Raw genomic sequence first — 14,823 nt, 5'->3', positions numbered from 1 at the left:
TATATATATATATATATATATATATATATATATATATTCCTGAGCCCCTGCAAAAATGTGGAAGTCTCACTTCCAATATAAAACCTGCACTCTTAAGTCTGTGTTAATTGTTGCTTACTTGACACAAAGTTCTAAAGCAGAGGCACTCAGGGAAGAAAGCATTATGAGAACAGTCAGATTAGATTTGTGACGACAATTAAGCTCTATTCTTTATTGCTTCTTCTTATTCTTAGCTTTGAAATATTTCCTGCACTTGAGTCATTTCAGCTCCTGGTAGCATTGCTGGAGAAAACAAGACATATTTATTAAATAAACAAACAAGAACAAAGCAATAAATCTTGTGCTTTTCATACTATGTGAAAATAAATTGAGGGGCTATAAAAGTTTGCGTTGTGTGTGTTAGGCTTTTTACAGAAAGTATCTTTAGAATTTTCTTTCCTGCAAACATGTCTTTGCAGAGTGCTATCAAATTCAAATTATCCCCAGAGGACAGGTTACAGGTGATTAAATCAACTCTCTCCAGCAAAGAATACTTTAAAACACTTTTGAGAGCCCTCTAGTTGTGACATGACCTTTGAGAAAAGCATTTTGCAGTTGACATAGTTTGTGTTTTCGTTAGAGGTTTCTCTTAGGCAGAGATGAATTAACATCTTCCACCATAAAATTTGGGCTTAGATAAATGAAGAGCACTTAGTAATTTGCTTTACTTCTCATCTTGGGAGCTTTTTGAATTGGAGAATTCAATGTCATTGTCTCTTGATTTCATCAATGGAGCTATATGTATGAATGTGCATCGTTTATTTCATAGTCTTCAAGAATGATCCACATTTGGTTTGGAAATTGGAAGGAACCAATCTTTTTCTCAAAATTCAGTACCTATCTTTATGCTTGTAAAAAATATAGAGATGATGTTGATGCTATTTCATATGTCACAGCATGTTCATCTACATGAGAAATAGCTTGGGGTATATGTGAGTTGACTCCCGTCCCACCTTCCTTTCCTAGTACCCTATCTCTTCCCAAAGCACATATTCTCCAGCCAACCCCAGCATCTGCATTCTTGTAAAGGACAGCTCTAAAGTCTAGGGTACGTTTTGGCCTGGCACTATTGTCTCATTTAAACCTTTGCACAAAGCAAATTCTCAGTAAATGCTTATTAAGTAAAACATTTTAAGAAAATGGGGACACCATCGGATATGAAGTTGGAATAATATACTCCATCTTTCCCAGTAAATTTCTCCGAAAATTTATCCAGACTTCAATTCTTCTTTTCTGTAAAAGCAGGCAATTTTTATTTAAATTTTGGTAAAATGGATAATAAGCTTCTGTGTCTAATTAAATAAAGAATATTCAAATATACATTTTCTTGAAAATTCATAGATGCTCATTTAGTCATCATATATTTGTCAAGCTTGTTTGATGGGCCAGAAAAGATAAGATACTTCTCATCCTAAAGTAGCTCACTATAGGAATATAATTCTGTAACTACACATTGTATTTTTGAGAATTATGCTTTACTTCCAAGTGTTTCACACACTTTGCAGATTTCTTATGGCTCTCATATCTCATGATGTTGCGTATAATGTTTATATTTATGTACTTTTTTCTAATTATAAAATAGTCTGTGCTGACTCGAAGGAATTAGGCAAATGCCAGAAGGTATGAAAAAGAAAATGATATTGTCTATAATCTCATTACTCAGAATAAATGACCTATTTAAGTTTGGAAATCATATACTGCTATTGGACTGTCTATTTGCGTGTATATATAATGAGTGTGTTTGTATACAAGTGAGTTAATATACTATTACCTAGGGTCATACTACATATACAAATGTGTGTTCTGGTTCTGAGATTTTCATGTTATTTTCCTATGGTATCAAATGCCCTTTAATAGCACAATTTTGGGCCGGGCACGGTGGCTCACGCCTGTAATACCAGCACTCTGAGAGGCCGAGGTGGGTAGATCACCGGAGATTAGGAGTTCAAGACCAGCCTGGCCAACATGGTGAAACCCCATCTCTACTAAAAATATAAAAATTAGCTGGGCGTGGTGGCAGGTGCCTATAATCTCAGCTACTCGGGAGGCTGAGGCAGGAGAATCGCTTGAACCTGGGAGGTGGAGGTTGCAGTGAGCTGAGATCCCACCATTGCATTCCAGCCTGAGCGACAAGAAACTCCGTCTCAAAAAAAAAAAAAAAAAAAAGGCACAATTTTATTGGTTGCAGAATATTTGACCATACAAATGCACCATGCTTTAAGTTCCTTATGCATATACTTCTTTAAGTTTTAGTATATTGTATATACTAAAATCAGCAAATTTGTCTTAAGATGGTCATAAAATTTTTATAAATTAATTTGCTTACTCTATATAGTCATTTTGAAGACAAATTTTAAAATGTTATTTGTTTTTTTAAACAAGTATTTTAAAAGTTTTTTGTCTCTCTTCTTTTGGTTTTGTTTTTCAATGTAACACTTTCCATCTTTCATGTCTCAGGAACTTATCTCCAAATCTCTTTTTCTCTTGAAACATTTGGGCAAGAAAAGGTTGATCCAAGCCATGTTGCCAACAGATGGAGCTTAGATTCTTCTTTTTCATTCCCCGTTATTATTTGGGAAGATACTATTAGAATACTAATGTCAGCCATTAGCTAGACAGGTCTTCTATTCATAGGTTAAGACCTCAGCACATTTAACATATCTTACAATAGTATATGATTCTGGAATGAATCCTTGAAGATGTAGAGGTAAATATACCGCTGGAAAATTAGAAGTAGTCTAAAATTTGTCCCTTGATAGAAGTAGCATAAGATAAGAGAGAATGAAATAAAATCATGTGATTGTCTGTGAAAAATAGAGCTGGACATTAGTTAAAGCAGTTAAAAATTTTTATTCAGCAACTATTAACAATAGGGGAAAGAGTTTCGTTCCAATTTGAGCAGAGGTGACTGGGCATTTTAGAGGGAGGATGAGGCGCTATTGTGAGGAGGCAAGTGGGGTCAAGTGAAAAACTTACAAAAGATTGGTCAGCGCTAATGTCATTAGATCACTTGTGTCTGCTAGCTGGTAATTATCAAAGTTAGGATTTCATCCATCCACAGAAACTGAAAGAGGCTCTCTCTTTCCAGATAATTACATCTCGAAGAAATGGCTTACAGGTGCTTGAGAAAGACACTCCTGAATTGTAGAAGTTACATATTTTTTCTCAAAGGGGCAGAGGATGGGTTCACAGTTCTATGCCCTTTTTAAGTAAGTTCTCCAAGAATGGGAAGGTGTTGGCTAGAACAAACAGTAAATTCTCCTGGCAGCACTGAGTTTTCTCAAGTATTTTAATGGGGAGGTGTGGTCATCCTAGGAACAAGGCTTTGTGCTTCTAAAAGCCATGTTAGAGTTTGATTTTCCCTTAGTGCAGAGGTTTGGATGGAGCCATTATGTGCTGAGCATTCCCCAGTAATATAGAATTTCCCTTGTGCTCTGCTCCCATGCTCTTGTCTTTCTCTGCCCTTCCTCTAATCACTTTGGCACCATCAAATAGAATATGTAGCCACCTGTCCACTTACCTCCTTCTCACTTCTGTTGTATTGCAATTTCCATCTCTAATTGGATGAACAAGAGAGTCGAGAAGTACAGATGGAAGTGTGGCACGGCAATAGGTCATAAAATGCTTCAACCAGCTTCAGAAATGAGCTCACTCAAAGCAATGATATGACACCCCTCTTTTTATTCCCTACTCCTTACCCAGTCAAAAATAGCCCAAATCTGAGGAAGTTTCAGGCATGGAGATGGTGACATATATCCTCCAAAGTCTCATATTGTTTTCTTCATTTTTTTCCTTTTTTTTTTCTCTTCTGCCTAGTGCAATACACTAGCTCTGTTCTGTTTCACACTTAAGTCAGTCAGAATTCATTCAGGAATTCACAAGGAACAGATTAATTATTAACCACCTTTCCTACTTCCGTTCATCTGAGCAAAGTGGCATGCTCATACAAGTGTGTTTCACGCTTCAAAAACCCATTTCTTGTTCCCTAACACATCTTATGAATCTCTATCAAGCTGACATCGAGAATGATATTTTTAAGATGTCAGTCATTGTCACGGCCATCTGCAAGACATTTTATTGTAACTCTGATTTCTCTTTTGGTTGTGGAGAAGGATAGAGAGAGCTAAAGAGAGACATACTTCCCACTTGTTTTATTGATCTAGTCCCATTTCAGGTGGCAACATTCAAGAACCTTCTACTTACTCATTTCCCTGATCACTGCCCCCACCATGACCTGGTAACAGTGGAAGTCTGTGACATGACACTATACCAGTTGGGATGACAAAGAATTTTTTGCTGGATTCAAACAATTAGAACCCATACAGCCACATCTGTTAAGTTCTCACATTCATTACTCAACAAAGATTACTAACATCAACACAAGTCTTCTTCTGATAACAACAATCAAAGCAACACAGTAATAGTAGCAAAAACGAAGACTGTGTATCAATGTTGTCTATGTGCCAGGTATTCTGGTAAATACTTTAAATTTTATTTTATTTGTTCTTCACATCAACATCATATGATGGGCACTGTCATGTTTCTTTTTAAAATGAGGAAACTAAGCCCAAAGAGAGAATGTACTGCCCAAACTTAACAGCAGATATGTCATTCAAACCCAGGAATCTTGAATTCTAAAGTGTAATTTTCCCTATACCCCGGAGTTGTGTGTGTGTGTGTGTGTACTTTTAGTTCATTATTCTGTAACCTCCTATTAGTTCTTAATGTATATCACATCAAATAGGTGTTATGTCAATAGCTAATACATGTATATTATTATTGTTATATATGTAATATATATATAGTAACAGTATTTTATCTAAAGAAAAAGATTAATCAAAATATATAAAGATAATTAACCAAAAAATTAATCAAAATATATACAGTACTAGATCGTATAGTCACTTCCCTTTTCAGACTAAAAGGTAATCAATTAAATTTTTAGTACTGCATAAATAGTGGATCGTCATTGAGCTCCTCAAACACGAGCTGGTAGTATTAATCCTCTTTATATTTCTTTCATTGCTTCAAACCAAGGAGTCTAAAGTCATGGGGCTTCAGAGATAATAAAACAATTCTGTGTCTTAAATTACTCATTATTTCCCTAAGCTTATAGTGGAAATTGTCACATCGCTTCCTGCTAAACATTATTGAGAAAATCCTCCAGCAGCAATAAATGGCTTGACATTCATACACTAGATTCAGCTCAAATATTAAATAAAAACTTATCTTACATCCTTTCACTAGAAGTTGGTCAAGAATAGGCTCATTCGTAGACAATTTTCTGTTCTCTATCCGACTTTATTTCCAAAATAGAGAAGTATTCTGATTTAGTGGTGAAAATGGACTTTTCTTAAAACATGTATTAGATTTGAAATGGACCCAGTTTACATATAATATTGAATTAGAGATTAATTAAGCATTTGCATCATTTGGGGAGAAATGATTCAGTGTGCTTTCATGGTTCAAACTTTAATAGTATATATAATTTGCCCAGATAAGCGCTCAAATCCAAGGTTTTGTGTAGGAATGATATAAATTGTTATTAAAGTTGTTACAAGTAAAAAAGTCAGATAAAAGACTAAAAACAAAAGTTTCTTTTTTCTCATTATATATATCTTCTCCATTATATATATTTAAGTGTCTCCTCAAACATTTTGGACAATTTTTTCATAAAATCATTATCAGAATTATTCTGACTTGCATCATTAGCTGTAGATATAAAATGAATTAACAATAGTCCAGTAGAGATAATTTCAACTGCTTTAGAATGTTTCTATTTTTTGAAAGAGATATATGGTGTGTGCAGTATGAGCAAAAATAGATAATTTTTTATAATCAATAACACCCCTATTCATTCCACCCAACTCTCTTTCTCTCTCCCTAGCACTTAACAAATAAAGCATCCCCAGGGCTATCCAACTCTAGTACCTCAAGAAACCGGGTTAATGGAGAAATATGCTGTTACCACAATTTGGGGGTAATAATTTCCCTGCTCTCACAGCAATTCCTCTAACCCACATTTCTAAAATATGATCCTTCTCTAACTGTAAACTTCCTGGTTCTGGAGCCAGTCTCCCAGGTCCCAAGGTAGGAATTCTAGTCCTGCAATTCCAACTACTTATTAGACATCACAAATTTTGTGATTTACAGATCTTAAAATATCCATTTAAAAACATCACAATCTTGCCCTTTTTTGTTTTTTACCCCATCATTCTCTCTCTCTCTCTCTTACTTTTTGGCTTTCTTACTGTCTGACTACCTCTTATGTCTCAATATCTGCTACATTCACAGACTGGAAACCTGAAATGCATCCTTAATTCCTCCCTCTTTATAACCACTCCAGTGACATACCTACAATAAAATACCATACCCTATCCATTCTAAGGATGCCTAAACATCTATGAGAATTGAGCTCAACTTTCATAATCATAGAAATGGCTTTAGAAAATGGTTCTTCCACTTCTACGAAGCTATTTTCCCTTCTTTTAGGTTATTTCCATAGATCCTAACTGCTTATTCTCCTTCCGGCAATGACACTTACAACTGGGTTTATCTTCACACTCTTGTCAAAGTATTCAACCTAGAATGGAAATGAAAGCATCCTATTGCTCTAACAGATTTAATAGCCTCTCATTCCCTAGGCTCAGTCCTTGCATATACAGTTCAGATGCCTACATTCTCTCTGACCAGCAACCCTCTGAGTCTAAGTATGGGATCCTGGGACACTTTGCTTTTAGAGGCATTTGTGTTTATTTAACACGACAATAACTTTCTCCCTGACTAGAATGACACCAGAACTGTTTTTCTTTGGTTTCCCTGTGATAAGGCTTTTTAACCCTTATCTCATGTTATCCACCATCTTCTGAGTCAACAGTGGCTTACGAAAGCCTTGGATTATAATTTTCAATTCAGCCATAATATTTATAATTTATTTCTCCAAGTATGTGGTTATTATATTGTGTTGACATCTTAGTCTTTCTTGGTTACAAACCTAGATCGATTATCCAACATTTGCTTTTCTACAGTTCAAAAAATTAAGATACACACACAAAAACACATAAGTTGCTTGAACATAAAATATGTTATACCAAGAAAAATGTTACTTATAAAAATAAATAGGTGAGAAATATTTTTTTTACTAACTCCTGGAAATTTATATATAGAATATCCCTTTCTCTGTCCCTGTCTCTTTCTTCTTCTTCTCTCTCCTCACTTCATTTTTTATCCTTCACTAGCAAGAAGTCTTTACATGTCATCTCTAAGTAAACGACTTTCCATTTTCTTTCCAGTAATCAAATTATGGAGTTGTAATTAGGAATACAGAATAGTCTTTTTCAAAATGTTGAAAATAATGTGTTCTTCTCACCTCTCTTAAATATAATGTCTCTCATGTCAATAATAATGGCCCATTGGACTCTGAGATTCTTAAAAATTGTTGGTATAGGAAATTTCCAGTTCTAGTTAAGATGGAATATGCACATCTAGCTTATCTTGCTAACTGATTACTACCAGGGATACTGGGGAAAAAAAGTAAAACATCTATCAGAGGGCTCTGAGCAGTAGGTAAGAGCTGGCACATCGGGTAGGGAAATCACCACCACCCTTAAATGACCATATAGTGGTAAATTTCCATTTGTGGTTTTTTGTTTTATTTTGTTTTGCTTTTTGCTGCTGTCTTGATCTGCTGTGTGTTTTTGTTATGTTTTCTTTTTTGCTCTTTTTTTTTTTTATAGCTTCTTGATTAGATTACCTCATCTCTCAGAATTGCAGATAGATACAGACAGAAAAAGTTCTAAGAAGGAGAAAAAAAAAACCCACACTTTGTCTAGACAAAAGAATGAAATCTTGGTGTGGGGGGTTAAAGGATGAAGCTTTTTCGATTCTCTAGCATCATGCTAGACAAATTCCAGAAAGAAACTGGATGCTTATGATGGAAGCAGCAGAGGCAAAAGAGGTGGAGGTGGCAGGGGCAACAGCAGCAGCTTTGCAGACTCTTTTATCTTGCTGTTTTACACCAACATTAACCCGGCCATAGGATGTGTGCAATAGAATGGGTGCCCTAAAACTTCAGGTTTAGTATCTGCAACAGCAGAACAGGACCACTGGAAATTCAAGAGCATGGAGATTACAGGGTGTGGGGAAAAAAAAGAGATACTTTGAATTTATGTACACATAAGGTTTTGGGCTATACTTTGAACTAATCATGTGTGGAACTGATCAGAATTAACAATACAAAGGTTAAGACTAAACAAATGTCTGGATCACTTCCAAATCCATAATGAACCTTAGATGTTTCACACACTGAATGTACCAAAATTATGCAGCAAAGGCTTTGAAAATTAAGCTGTTATTAGAACTATGGTTCCAAAAAAAAGTGGTTCAGGATTTATGGTCTTAAAGTAGTCTGACTGATTATTTTTTAAAGAAGAAAATAGCTGTCTACAAAATTTTAATAAGATGCAGAGTCTCATAACAACTTTAAAGCATCTGTTAGGATTATGTTCCATGAAACAATCACAATCTTCAAATGAATGAAAATATAGAAAATTTGGAAAACAAATAGAATCTTTAAAATAAAAATTTTGGAACCAAAAAACTCAATAAGAGAAATTTTTAAATTACCAAAAGAGCTCAATAATAGACGTAACATAAGAAAAGGTCACCAGACATGAAAATAGATCCATAGAAATTATGTTTGAACATCAGAGAGAAAAAAAATTAAAACAAAATAAAAATAATATTAGCAATCTCTGTGTGACAGTATCAGAAATGCTAACATTTGTGTCACTAGGGACTAATAGCAAAGATAAAAAGAGATAGGTACTGACAAAATATTTAAATAATCAATGGTTGAGTGTGTTACACATTTAATGAAAGATATAAATGTACAGATCCAAAACACTCAGCCAACTCCAAGCAGAATAAACAGAAATCAAACCATTCTGGGGCACTATAATGAAACTCTTGAAAACCAAAGAAAAAGGAGAAGTCTTAAAAGCAGCCAGACAAAATCCACATATTGCATAGGAGGAGAAATAATTCAGATAACTGCAGGTTTCTAATCAGAATCGATGGAGGCAGCAAGAGAGTGGAATAGCATTTGTTGAAGTGCTGAGAGGAAAAGCTAAAAGTAAACTGAGAATTCTTATCGAGCAAAACTATCTTTCAGCATCAAAAGTGAAACACATTCTCAGATGAAAGAAAATTAAGACAATTTGTCATCCATAAAGATGCTTTTAAAAATGCAAACAGAAGAGAAATGGTAACGAATGAAGAACAAAAGAAAAAATGGTAAATATCTGAATAAATGTAGAGAGGGAAGAATAATGGGTACATAGGGTTATATATATATTTTTAAATATTTTACTTAAAGTGACTTTGCAAAACCAGCTCTTGTTTTATTGCATACAGTTTAAAAACTTAGATAGTGCAGAAATATAAATAAATATGGTCAAATAATTTTTGAAAAAGTTGCAAATGCAATTCAGTGGAGAAAGCATAGTCTTCCCAACAAATATTTCTGAAATAATTGAACATCTATAAGTCAAAAAATGAGTTTGACTTAAACTTTATATTTTGTATAAAAATTAACTCTAAGGCCGGGCGTGGTGGCTCATGCCTGTAATCCCAGCACTTTGGGAGGCCAAGGCGGGCAAATCACTAGGTCAGAGATCGAGACCATCCTGGCTGACACGGCGAAACCCTGTCTCTACCGAAAATACAAAAACTTAGCTGGGCGTTGTGGGGGGCGCCTGTAGTCCCAGCTACTCGGGAGGCTGAGGCAGGAGAATGGCGTGAACCCAGGAGGCGGAGCTTGCAGTGAGTCCAGATGGCGCCACTGCACTCCAGCCTGGGCGACAGAGTGACACTCCCTCTCAAAATAATAATAATAATAAAAAATTTAAAATAAAAATAATAATAATAATAATAATACACTGATCACAGGACTCAGCCACCCACTTCTAGGTGTTTACCCTGGAGAAATGTCCGTTTGTATTCCAACAGTAATCTGCACATGGATGTTTATAGAAGCATTATCCTGGTCACCAAAACATGGAAAACAAACAACAACAAAAACTGTTGTTCAAATGGTCCCGACGGCAGCCACAGTGTCCGCCTCCACTTGGAGGGTTTCTGTGGTGACAAGTTGCTTGTTAAAGAGATTGCAGAACTTGAAGCTAATTTACACTGTACATGTAAAGTGCCTTTTCTTGATCCAAACCAGCCTCATTGTTTTCAGCTAATTGTAACCAGATGAGGGGGTTAAAAGGTGGAAAATTTCCATTTGAAACTGAAGTTCCCATGCGTACATCATGGCGCCTCCCAAAGTGAAATGCCTGACCAGGATGTGACACCACAACATAACAGAGACAGGGGAAGTATGTCTGAGTTTACTGAGAGAACATTCGATTGACTGCACTGGCTGGGATCCCACGAGAACATTAAAGGATATTATCTGGGGATTAAACTCTTTCTTTACTGATCTTGTGAATTTTGATGATCCCCTGAATATTGAAGCTGCAGAACATCACTTGCGGGACAGCTAGGACTTCCGGAATTAAGTGGATGACTACATAGTTTACCAGATGATAACAGGGGAAGACTGTAGGCCCATGGACTGTGTTACAGTTTGTCTCTAACGTGAAACAAGAGGCAGCCCCCCTCTGTATAGTCCTCACACTCCTTCTCAGTGCTGCTGAATCGCCTCAGTCCTGTGACCAGGTTGTCCTGCAGAAGACCATCTTCATGCTTGCTCATTGTCGATGGAGAATTAAACACAAATACAGCAAGAAAATATGTTTGGGCTTCTTTAAAAAATAATATAAATAAATAAACCAATTGTGATATAAGGAAATACTCCCTAGCAGCAAAAGGAACAGACTACCCATAAACACAACACTTGACTCAGTCTCAAATGCATTACACTAAGCAAAAGAAGCCTGTTTCAAAATGTTACGTATTATCTGATTCCAAATATATTACATTCTGGAAAAGATAAAGTTACAGAGATGGATAATAGATCACTGGTTGCCTGAGTTAGGAGTTGGAGTAGCATTTGCTGTGGAGCTGCACAACAGAAATTTGGGGGGTTAGGGAATTGTTCTGTATTCTGTTCTGTTTCTGGTGATGGTGATACAAATGTATGCATACGTTTGAATTTACAGAATCATAAACCAAACAACAGTGATTTTACCATAAATAAATTTAAAATTATATTTATATTTCAAGAGCAACCATATGTAAATGTGTAGGCATACATACATACATATACAAGTGTGTGTATATATGTATTTATGTATATATGTCTGTATAGTATGTATATATACATTAATATAATTTTTTGAAGAACTAGTAGTGCAACATTTTGACATTACTTATCCAATTATCCATTATTTATTAATTTATCTAATTATGTCTTCACTCAGCAATATAGCCTGAGTGCCATTTATATTTATTTATATAGATGAATTAATAAAAAATAAAGGGTCTCACCTTCATCACAAATTGAGTTACATTAAAACTTATTTTTCTCCAGTCACCCTTACTCTTCCTTACGGATGAATGAAGATTTAAAGAATTCCACACATAAATAAAAAGGAATTCTGCTACTCATTGAGCCTATTTTCTATCAGTGAATTGAAGGAAAACAAACAAACAAACAGTAGGACATTTGGTCATTTCTTTTATCCCTTCTTTCTCTCAGTTTCATTTGGCTGCAATGGCTCCATTTATTCTCAATCTTCTCTCTCTCTCTCTCTCTCTCTCTCTGTCTCTCTCTCTCTCCCCCTCCCCCTCCCTTTCTGCTCTCACCCCCTCTACTGTCTCTTCTTTTTTGGCCATTGGGTCCAGAGGCTTCCTGACTTTAAAAAGATCTATGTATTACAATACATGGCATTATAAGCCCCAAGCCCTAAGAACAAATGTTTTACTCTGTGTTTTTCTTCAATATTTTCTTGTAATATGTATTAGTAATTTATAAATTCAGTGTGATAAAATAATAAAATTTAGACTTTGGAGAGGGAGAAATATTTTACTAAACTTGTTTATTGGACTATATAGTACTAGATTATGTAGCCAATGCCCTTTAAAATGAGTAAGTTTTACTCTGCTATTATTCCCTATACACATATTATCATAAAGTATTCTTCAGTGTGCAAGGTTGAATAGTTGAGGTGCTACAGAAATAAAAAAAAATGCTTAGGTGCTCTAGATGAATACCATTTAAGTAAATTTTCTTCCCATTTATGAATATTTATATTTCCCCAATATCTAGTGTCGGACAAGACACAAAATATCTCTAGATATGGTTACCTTTCTAACTAAGGGCTGAATTTATTCATTAGAAGAGTCATGACATAAAAGAATCTTAAATTCAATACATAGTTTAGTCTTCTCTCACATAGAGTACAAAAGCAGGTAGTCCAAAGACTATATTGGAAATATTAATATACTCATAGAACTAGGATCCTTTAGCTTGTTTTTTCTTCAAGTCTAAATTCTATTTCCAATTTGAATTCATAGTCTAATGTGGCTGATCCAAATCTCGCCATCATATTTATAGTCCAACCCAGAAGAAAAAGAAAAAGAATAAGGGGGTAAGGCAAGTAGTAATTGTCTTTTAAGATAATATTGCAAAAAATCTTCAACCAATCATATTTTGCTTGAATCTGCCTCATTGGAAGCTATTCATATAGAAACATGTATCTGAAAATGGAATCTGTATAAAAGTCATTGATTATATTCTGATTGAAAAGAGGAGACCAAATTTTGGGGTGATTTATATTTTCTGCAACATTTGTCATATAGTATTGCTTTCCATGTTTACTCTTTCAAATATCAGGTATTTTTAGAGGAAGTAGGACTGCTATTGTTGGCTAATTATCTAGACATTGTAGATAAAATTATTTGAAACTGAAGATATCCAATGAACACTGCTTATTTAATGGAGAAAATAAATTGTTTTTACAAATAAAGTATAGACATATCCAATAATAAATTTCTATCTTGTCTTCTTTTCACACATACAAATCTTGCACAGTTTTAATGGAAAGTTGTAACAATGACATAATATGATATAATAAAACAACTTCTACCTATACAAAAGTGGTGGAATTGTGATGATATCTTTTCTGGTTCTGAGAACAGAATAAATATTATATTTCAAGGAAGATCTGAGATATTCTTCCTCATTTTATGTATTTGTCAAGAGGAAATTCTATGCTAATTTTCTGCCTAACTTCCCAGTTAAAAAGAAGAAAACATGCAGTTGGTGATCCAATTCAACTAAGAAGGCTGGAAAGATCAGGTTCAAAAAGTTGATAATGTGGCCGGGTGCAGTGGCTCCTGCCTGTAATCCCAGCACTTTGGGAAGCTGAGGTGGGCAGATCATGAGGTCAGGAGTTCGAGACCAGCCTGACCAACATGGTGAAACCCCATCTGTACTAAAAATACAAAAATTAGCTGGGTGTGGTGGCAGGCACCAGTAATCCCAGCTACTCGGGAGGCTGAGACAGGAGGATCTCTTGAACCCGGGAGGCAGAGGTTGCACTGAGCCAAGAACACATCATTGCACTCCACTCAGGGCAACAAAGTGAGACTCCATCTCAAAAAAAAAAAAAGAAAAAAAAATTGATAATGTGTTAGAACCACCATTTAAATGGAGAAAATCCCAGGTATTCATGCTTAGACATTCCCAGATTATAGAGGATATTCATTCCATGTCAGTAAGAAAGTATTTTCCAGGGAAAGTGTTATGTCAAAAACGGCAATAGTTGGGAAGTGGAACAACATGTTCCTGTCAGATTCCTTGGAGATATAAACAATAAATGGTAAATTTTTCACATGACCCATGACAATCTAACACAATTGACAACTAGCAGTGTTCAGTAAAAATATGTTGCCTTATTATTGTTTGGGTGAGGGAGAAGGGACAAGATGGAGGAAGGTGAACAAGATGGAGCAGTCCCTGTTGTTTCCGGGTTCTTCATCACAGATTTTCCCGCGCCCGGGAAAGAACCAAATCAACTGAGCATGCGCAGAGTGACGTCAAGCCGGGGACACCGAAATTCAAGAAGCCACTCCTACACACACGCCCCAAACTCCTCCCCTTCCAGCTCGCAGGCATAAAAGTCCACCGCCGGTAAGCACTGGTGTGGCTTCTTTGACCCCCGCATTCGTGGACTGGGGAACCTCACCCGAGAGCACCCGCGCGACTTCCCTGGCCCCCCCACACCTGAGGATCAGAGAACCTCGTCCGAGAGTGTGCATATGTTTGCAATAAAAGACTGCCGCTTTCTTATGTACTTTGGCCTCATGTTTATTTAGCTCTCCTAAATTAAATTAAACAAAACAATTATTCAGAATTTTCACTTTTTAGAAAATTGTCCATCCTCTTTCAGTCACTCAGTTTCTTTTAAAGCACTAAACAAAATGTGTGTTCATTTATTTCAATGAAAAAGACAGGTTCATTTTCAGCTCAGAAGATCACCTTGGACTGCTGTAATACCACCCCATTTTTCTCAAAATGTTATGTGTGGGGAAAAGAAAGAGAGATCAGACTGTTACTGTGTCTGTATAGAAAGAAATAGACATAAGAGACTCCATTTTGTTCTGTATTTGAGATGCTGTTAATCTGTGACCCTACCCCCAACCCTGTCCTTGCAAGAGACATGTGCTGTGATGACTCAAGGTTTAACGGATTTTGGGCTGTGCAGGATGTGCTTTGTTAAACAAGTGCCTGAAGGCAGCTTGCTGGTTAAAAGTCATCACCATTCTCTTAAT

The 14,823-nt window shown here is 35.7% G+C and overlaps 1 pseudogene; it reads left to right on the top strand.

Moving 5' to 3' along the window:
* The first annotated feature begins 10,130 nt into the window (after window positions 1–10,130).
* On the top strand, window positions 10,131–10,687 carry LOC102128010 (NEDD8-conjugating enzyme UBE2F pseudogene; annotated as a pseudogene).
* The last annotated feature ends 4,136 nt before the right edge of the window (window positions 10,688–14,823 follow it).

Source organism: Macaca fascicularis, chromosome 20, assembly GCF_037993035.2.
Source record: "Macaca fascicularis isolate 582-1 chromosome 20, T2T-MFA8v1.1".
Classification (NCBI taxonomy): domain Eukaryota; kingdom Metazoa; phylum Chordata; class Mammalia; order Primates; family Cercopithecidae; genus Macaca; species Macaca fascicularis.
This window is presented reverse-complemented; position numbering and strand designations above follow the sequence as displayed.